Source organism: Phyllostomus hastatus, unplaced genomic scaffold, assembly GCF_019186645.2.
Source record: "Phyllostomus hastatus isolate PE091 unplaced genomic scaffold, TTU_PhHast_1.1 phas_contig_152, whole genome shotgun sequence".
Classification (NCBI taxonomy): Eukaryota; Metazoa; Chordata; class Mammalia; order Chiroptera; family Phyllostomidae; genus Phyllostomus; species Phyllostomus hastatus.
Window position 1 is genome coordinate 7,171,100 of NW_025333622.1, and position 9,523 is coordinate 7,180,622.

Consider the following 9,523-nt stretch of genomic DNA (forward strand, 5'->3'; position numbering starts at 1 on the left):
AAGGAAACTAATCTTGAATCATGAATGCCTCCTAGTAATTTCCATTTGACTCTATAACTTGGGTCTGGAAAGGTAACAGTCATGGAGGCCAGCAAAATTTATGGGTCTGTAGACCACACCGGTGGTTGTATTCTGGTTACCCTTGCCTTGTGTCCCAAGGTTCCCCTGATTTCAAGTTGTTGACCAGAGAGAGGGATTTAAAAGGATCCTGAAGATTAGGGAGTCTCACACAACAGAGATGGGGCTGGGTTAGTTTTGGATACACTAAAACACTGGAAATCAGGGAATAACTACAGGATCATCAGCAACATGGCAAATCCAGGGGTCCTTTGGAGGTTGGATTTCCCCTCTCTTGCAATGGTCTGAGATATGTGATCAGTGGTCTTATCTTTCCAGGTGAGCACAAGACAAAAGGTGAAAAAAGAATCATAAAGGGCTTCCTGGTGTAAGAATTAGAAACAGGATGGTTGGAAAGGAAAGGAGAAATAGAAAGCTCTTGGGAGAAAGTAGTCTACCTCAATGTCAGCTATTTCTCTTCCTAGGTAATTTTATTCCGAGGTCTGAAGAATTTACATAAGACCAGATGTTAGGTGGAGCCTTCTGGAGTTGTAAAGTGTGCATCCAAGTTTGACACATGTAATTTGGCAGCAGTGTCATTAATGAAAAGTGTCAAGATCCTTTCCATTAATCTCACTTTTGCAAAAGCATCAGAGTAAAGCAATAACTGTAAAGCACAAGAGACTTAAAAATGTCCATATTTAAAGATATGATGAGAGTTCATTATAATGGAATTGACAAAGAAAGTTAGATATTTCTGTGACATACAATATTTTAAGACAATAATTGGAATTACGAGTGATAACATTATAGCAGGTAATATCAGAATTTTAGGGATTTCATACATTTTCAGAACGCATATTAACAACATGCATACATACAAATATAAATACAAATATGTAAGAAGGTTTATAATCACTTATTTGACAATGTTTCTTATGTCATTTAGCATATAAAAGAAACATAATTAGTTTAACATCTTTCTTCACAAGGTGAGAGACAAATCCTCTGAGACTTTCTATGGGGCCCGCTGGGAAATCTCAAAGTTCCTTTGAGGTTAAAAAAAACAAAAACAAAAACCCTATTTACTTATTTATTTATCCATTCATTCATTCATTCATTCATTTATTATCTTCACCTAAAGATGTTTTATTGATTTTTATTTTGAGAGCGGTGGGGAGAGAGAGAGAGAGAGAAACAATGATGTGAGAGAGGAACATTGATTGGTTGCCTCATTTACATGCCCCACTGGGGACTGAACCTAACCTAGGTATGTGCCCTGACCAGGGACTGAATCAACAGTTTTTGGTGCACAGGATGATGCTCCAACCAGCTGAGCCACCCTGCCAAGGCAAAAAAACTCTGTTTAGAATTTGATTTTGAAAAGTTGTCAAATGTTAAAATTTTTGAACATTTGAAAAAATAAAATAAAAATTATCATGAAATAATAATTAATTTTCTCTTTACCAAAGTGACAGTAGAATATTTTAAAGACAAATGCAGAAGACTACATAGTAAGGCATAAAATGTTTGCTTTCTAGGTTTATTACCCAAATGAAAAAAAAAAATCTCTCACCATTCCTTATCAAGAGCAGACAAATTATCCAAGAAACTTTGTCTTTTCAGAGAGACAAACACATTTTAATTTTATACCAGTGTACTTTTGATATAAAAGTTGAGTTTTAAAACTTAAATTCCATTCCAATCTTAGTCAGCTTGACCACACATGAAATTCCTTTCTGAAGATATCTTTTCCACTAATCTTCTACGACTTTTAAAAAACGATTTATTATTAATGGAAAAAATACAATGAAAATAAAATAAGTTAATTAATGATTTATTATTTGAGAGTACGCTGGCTGTTTCAGACACTTAAAATTCACCCACATCTGAAAGATCAACATAAATATCCAAGTACCAGTATATAAAGTATATCCTATATGTTGTTGCTACATTTTCATATCCATTCAGATTTTGTTCTATTTTTTTTCCTTGTTCTTATTCTGGAAAAATTATTTGTTTTACTTTCCTTACCTTTTCATGCACAGTTGTTGCCATTCACCCTTATTATTTCGAAGTGGTTTTAATTACATATATTGATTAGAATTCTTAAACCTTATAATACTTAATTGTGAGTAAAAACTAACAAGTAAGCAACTGCGGACTGTCTGTTACACTAGCAATCTGTGGATTGGCAAATTTATAAATACATTTCACAGTTTCTGAGAGCATATTCTTCCTCATAGTATATTTTCCAATGTGGTACACAACATGTTTACTAATAGACCCAAATATCTTTAGTTCCTCTCTAAAAGGAAGCCAAAAGTAAAAAAAAAAAAGTAGTGTAATCAGTAGTTCCTGTTTTAGTAATTTATATTATTTACCTTACCAAAAAGACTTTGGAAACTATTTTAAAGTAAACTATACCATAAAGCATAATTATTGTTGAAAAATTATTTATGAACTTTTATCTTATATCTATTTAACATACTTATTCTTTTTTTTCTTTCTTTTTTTTTGTTATTTAACATACTTATTCTTAATTATGTTTAGATTACTCTTGAAAATTTCTTGAGACATTAAACAGCTAACCATCACCTTGATATCTTTCCAGATGGCAAATTCTATAACAGAAATAACAAGCTTGTTTGATTTTTAGTAAACCTAGGTTGAATAAAAGTATTATATTTAATACTTCTAACTGTAAAGACATACCTGTTTTAATGAAACCCAACAAATATAAACTAGTTTTTATTTACTGAAGATTATCCTAGATCATATGAACTTTAAAAAACATTTGGGTCAGTTTCTATGCTGTCGAGAGTATACCTGATGCATACAAACACAGCAAGTGCTTACCATGCACTAGGTTATCTCTTTTAAACCTCATGACTATTACACAAGATAGAGATTACTCCCCACTTTTCAGGTGGCAAAACTGATTCACAAAGAGTAACACTCACTTAGCTAGAAATTGAACCCTCTGATTTTTCCCAAAGTCTGTCTTTCCTAAATGCTAGACTAACTAAAAGTGGGATTTGTTTCTTTATAAAATTAAATATAGTATAATGATAAATGCCTATACATTTTACTTGGTATAGGCATTAAAATTGGAGGGGTTAGAGTGATAGAAAGTTAGGTATTGAAAATATTGATAAATTTTTGCTCCTGTCTTAGCTCTGACTAGCCACTCCATTGGGGGAGAAAGTCCCAAAATAATGACTTGGGACTTTGGCCTGTCTCTTCAACTACCAGCCAAGAATGCATCAACGCAGTTACATTGACTTGACTAAGTAAAGAATCAAAGTAAATTAATAGTATGTTGCGCGTGGGTCACCGGCCAGCAGTGACCACAGAACGCTGTGGATGGCTCAACGAAAACACGCGAGAGAAAACACATGCACAGAGACAGACTAGTTTCTGTGGGGAAGTAGGGACGAAATGGCCAACCCCCCTAGTGGGGAGCGCGCTGATTTACAGTCCATACCTGCTTTTATTGGGCTCATTCTGCATAATAATTCAGGTAAAGTACAGTACTCATTAGGGGGAAGTAAGGAACTATAGAAAACAAAGAACTCTGCTGGTCTATTGAGTTGGGGGTCAAAGAGCTGTAAGACTGAGGAACAAAATAACTTCCTCCTAAGACCCTTCTCATTCAACTGAGAGCATTCTAAACAAAGAAGGTTTCACAGTAATTTCCATGTTCTTTCTTAGGCCTGATCACCCCAGGGAATCCGCACTTCTCAGTACCGAGCTGCACCACCCTGTCATTATTTCAGGCTTAGGTGGAGCAAGGGAACTAAGGCAACTGGGAGACAAGGAGGTTTTTTCCCAGATGCTGAGAACTCAGGCTATGTCAAAGCCGAGGAGCAAGGGTCCATCACCCCCTTTTGCTGCAGCCCCCCAAGTCCTTCTTTTGGGGGGCCTCCCAAAGTGATCGTGCCTGTCTTAGGTCATTCCCCCTGTGGGGAATCTTACCCGTCTTTGGCTAACCCACCAAGCTTTTTGGGGTTCAGTTATGAATAAAGCAGCAGAAGCAGCATTCCTGCCAGGAAGATAAGCTTTTGTCTCCTTGCTGGCTTACAGTTCCAAGGGCGTTCCCTTAGCTTTAGCCTAGGCGGGGGTTTCAGCTTCTGATACCAGTCAGGGCGGTTCCCAATAATAGTATGTTTTTCTGTTCATTTTTTTCAAATATTAGTTATCAGCAGGGACAAACAGTAGCTATTCCTGGCAGTATTGAACAACCCATGGATGCAAGAGGCATTCCAAAGTGAGGGTAAAAGAGACTACCCTCCCAAGAGTTAGAGCCACTCTAAAAGATAACCTAAATGAAAAAAAATGGACAAGTAATTCCCCTGAGAGCTGGTAACAGTCAGTAGAACCCTAGCCTCAAATGGAATACAATCCACATTTTCTCTCCAACCATATTTTGGAGACCTCAACTTGGAGGTTGCCAAATCAAGTTCTCAAGACACAAAGCAAGCCAAACAACAGGGAGATAAATTCCCTACTGCCTGTAGGGAAAATGGAGTCAGTCAGGTTCCCTCATCCAGATGTCCAGGCAACTATGGTAAGCAGTATCCACATAACCTTGAGCATGGCCCCCCATGCACAGAATCAAGCTTTGTTAAATAATATCTTGGCACCGTGCTGGCTTTGTGTGCATTTAGTATGTAAGGGAGTTGGGACTTCCCATGGTGTGATGTGGCTCGTGGTGTGTGTGGATTGCCCCACCCCTGAATAAAGGCATGTCAGGCTTCCCAAAAGCTTTGTGAATTTTCTTCCATCTGCCCAAATCCCGTGTGAACCTGACTGGCTTTAAAAAACTGCAAGATACTGCCCCCAGGGGAGAAAGGATAGACAACCAAAGGGTATCCCAAAGCAAATTCACAAGTCAATTCAATTAATTCTCACAAATGTTTCTTGCCCACCAATCTAAAAGAAAGGGACAATGTGAAATTTCACTTTCCTCTCTTAACAGGCACCACAGATTGATATCTGGAAGACATGACTGATTTCTTACCCTTGGTTGTCTTCTGCCAGTTTCCCAGGATCCAGTCTACAGGCTCTGGAGAGAATCGGGTGTCTTAGTAGGTCTCATCCTGGTCACCAGAAACTGTAGAGGAGGAAAAATAACTTTCACCTACCTGTTACAGTGAGTGCTTGGCCGAGACCCCTTTTTTTTTGCTAGGGCATCTTGCAAATGAGTAAACTTATTGAGGTTAAAATTTCTTGTCTGTGGCCAGTGTATTCCCAGATTACTCTGGTAGAGTTGTTCAGCCTTAAAACAAAATTCTATTCACCTGAGGCCTCACACTAGACCCAGCCCAGTTTAATTTGGATCCAGCTCAATTTGTGAATCAGACCCAGCAGACCTGGAAATAGTCTGATTTCTGTGTTGAACCCAGTTCGACTCCAGTGGTTTGCAGACCCAGACAGGAAAAAGGAAAACTCAACGTCAGAAAGCTCCTGACAGGATAGCTGCGGAGCAATGAGGAACTCACCCACCTGTCTCCCAAGAAAATAGCAAATGAAAGATGCTGGGCAGGTGCCTATGTCTGGTTGTTTCTGGGAACAGCTGGGGAGGGTGTCTTTGCTTCCATCTTTTTACACTAAAACTGTGAAAAACTAAACTGAAACATATTAACATTTTTATGACTTTATTTGAGCAAAGATAAATTCTTATAGGGCAGCATTCAATTTAGCAGAGAGAAAGGGAGAGGGAAGCTTGATTAAGGAAAGTAAGGAGGATAAGGTAGATAAACTTAGTAAAAAGCAGGTTGGGCATTGCAAGATTCCTTTCCTTTAGGGAATGGCAGGGGTCTATGAGGCAGCTTATCCAACTAGTGCTGATTGAGTGGTTTCAAATTTTACTTCTGGGAGAACCGAAACTGTATTTAAATGGAGTCTTGGTTATGTGACGTGGGGCTTAGCAAAAAAAGACTCCATTTGGGGCTTGTTTTTAACAGTGTCTAAAATTAAAATTCTGTTTTGAAACCAGTTGAGACTAGCATTATATAGAAAGAGAAAATATTTCCTTCCCATGAAAACATGTTAATACATTTTAAGCATCTTGAAAGTAAAAATGTTGTCTTTACCTTTACATAACCAGTAAATATGGTGCATTTATAGATGTTTAATAAATATTTAACAAATCCATGTGTCTATATTTAACAGACAAATTTATTTATATTTGTCTTATTACTAAAATGTGTTTTCTTTTTATTAACAGTATATATCTTGAACCAATATTCTTAGCTAATGATTTAAAATTATAATCTTAGTAAATTCCTAACTAGAGTCTAAACTTATTCCTGATTAATCCATTTGGTTTATTTTGTCACATAAACGAAGGGCTGTGGCCACCACCAGGAGGCAATGGCTAGAACACACAGTTAAGGGGTAAATGAGTATGTTCTTTAATTTGCAAATGTTTTATACAAGAGAGGAACCTCACAAACTGCCCAGTATGGAGTCAAAAACACCTTTCCCTCTATAGTGTTTTTCTTGGAGGTGGTTATTTACTGATGTTAACTATCTAAGACCTGAGTTCACAATTTCCCAAACTATTCTTTCACATTATATGTAATAACAGCTGAAAAGTTATTTATTTCTCATTCTGGGTTCATACATGTTTTAATTTCTGTGGGGAATTATACAAAAAAATTACAGATCCACTGCCTGCCCTGGAGGAACTTAAAATCTAAAAGTAGAGAGTAAAGAAAGATGAAAGACATTTAAAGGAAAAACCAATTTACACTCTCCTGTTTTTACAGGCTCTAGGGAAAGCAGACATTTTCATTGCATGCTACACTCATAAGTTCTGGAGGAAAAGGAATGTCTTTTTGCATGTTGCCAGCTTAGTGAATTCTGTGATGGGAGCAGTAAAGAATGAATTTACGAGGTGAATAACAAAGAACTCACGAGTTTAATGGAGATTTTTCAGTTGAGATTTCAGAAAGGAAAAGAAAAGGGGTAAACACAAAGATTACATTGGTACATTTTCGAGAACCGGGAAGTGTACAAGCATGTTCCCCTGGTGACCTTCGTGTTGAATGTGTGAGTCGGCAGGGTAGTTTCTCCTGTTTCCATATTGTAATCAAGAACATGACTGTTTCGTTAATGTGATTGTTTTGTACTTCTCCTTTTTCCTTTCCCTCCTGCTTATTTTACATCTAACTCTGAAATCTGATTGTTCTCAATTTGTCAGAAGTCCAGATTCTTGGAAGCTGTGTTAGAATTGAAGGTAAACAAAAAGGAACTTTTAAAGATTTAAGTTCTAGAAAGTAAAAAGTGTGTTTGTAAAATTAAATTTTCAAAAGGAGCCCAAAGAGGAATTTCTGGATAGTAACAAGAACACTATCCAAATCCTGTTATCTAAAAAGGTAGTTGAAATTGTAGGCAGCCTAACTTTTGGGATGTACACTATGTTGCTTGTAAATGTAAAAATGCAATCACTGTGCATTTTGGTGATCTATTCTTCTTCCAAATACCCTGGAAATGAAAAGACACCTATTAACCTCTCCTGGGCTTCCCTTGTCCCAGTCAGACTTCTTCCTAGGTCCTAGTTATGATCTTTCTCAGCACCTTTGTGTCCAATGATTCTTTAACATCCCATCATCCCCAATTTAGTGAAGCCCTATCACTTGTGTTTTATTTTGTGTTGCTTTGCTTTGCTTTGTTTCAACAACTCTCTTGTTCTGTTAAGCACTGCTGGGGAAATTGAGAGGAGCTTGCCAGTTGAGTTCTATGTAATTAGGCCCTCCCTGCTGTTCTGCTATTCTTTTATTCACCATTAACGAAGTTCTTAAGGCCTTTTCTTGAGCAGTTACTCTAATCCTTTTTCAATTTTCTCTAGCCTCCAACCACACTGCTGTCTTCTCCAGTCTAAGTAAAGACTTTTTCTTCTTACTTGATTGATAAGATGGGCCTTAAGGAGTTACTTTCCCAATTCTTTTCCTTTTTAGCTAAAAATTCTCCTTAAACTTTTAGCAGATGGTCTCAGGAGGAAAACAAAAATGGTATACTTGGATTAGGGTAATTTAAGGGAAAGAATTATTAAATAGACCCTTTACAAAGGTAGGGCCTGTGTAGTAACCTCTAGGGCCCAGTGACAGGTGGGTAGAGCAGTTACTGGGTTTCAAAAGGAGAGAATCCAGTAGATTTGTCCAACTTGTCTGGAGCAGTGACCTTCAGTTGAGGGCTGCAGCTAGCTTAAGGTGACTCTGTGATGCAAGAGCTGATACTTGACTTCTCTCTTCTCCCTTTCTCTGTCTTTTGCCTTTCCTCTCCATTGCCAGCTGGTAAGATCTATGGATTGTCAGCTTGGCAGCAGGATGATGTTTAGAGAGACAAATAGAGATTATTTAGCATAGATCTTCAATAAATGTTTTTGTTATATCTATTATATTAAAAATATTATAGATTTCATAAAGATAAAGAATTGGTCCTATTCTGGCTGATGTGGCTCAGTGGACTGAGTGTCAGCCTGGGAACCCAAGGGTTGATGGTTTGATTCCCAGTCAGGGCACACGCCTGGGTTGTGGACCAGGTCCCCAATAGGGGGTGCACGAGAGCCAACTATACACTGACATTTTTCTCCCTCTCTTCCTCCCTCCCTTCCCCTCTCTCTAAAAATAAGTAAATAAAATCTTTTAAAATATTAAAAAAGAAGAATTGGTCCTTCCCCTAACTTCTAAAGAAGCTCAGAACCTAGAAGTGAAGGTGTATACACCTATAAGTATATAAGCCATGTATATAAGTCATGTACACAAACAGATGGATAAAAAATTCAAGGTAAAAAAGTGTTATAAGGTAACTGCATATAAAATTCTGTGGCAATTGAGGCAGTCAGAAATGACTACTAGATAGAATAAATTACACTATTTTCATGTGGTTGGGACCAATAAGGCTCAGCACTTATAAGTATTGAGATAGAGATGTCAGAGAAGGCCTTCCAGTCAAAGAGAGCAGCATGGGTGAAGGCAGCGAGAGGTTGAAACATGGAGTATATACATGGGAATATGTAATGGACAAGAAAGTTTGTGAAGTTGGGCAGGTGGCAGAGACAGTTTTGGATAAGGTTGAGAACTTAAGCTAATGACAGCTAACTTTCCTGCACTTACAATGTGGCATCGTTATACTAAGTAATTAACCTTCGATATTAGTTTCCATGCAACAGGTACATAAAGCAAATACTATTATTCCCATTTTACAGATGAGGAAATTGATTCTTAGGAAAAGGTTAAATAATTTCACCAAAGTCACAAAACCAAACAGTAGCTTTCTATGAAGTTTCAGTGACATACAACATATTTTAAAAGCAAACAGTGCCCAACACGAAGCAGAAATGTAGTCCCATAAGATTATAATGAAGGCAGAAAATTACATTATCTAGTGACATCTTAGCCATTGTAATGTCAGAGCCCAAGGCATTACTGACATGCCTGTGGTGATGCAAACAAAC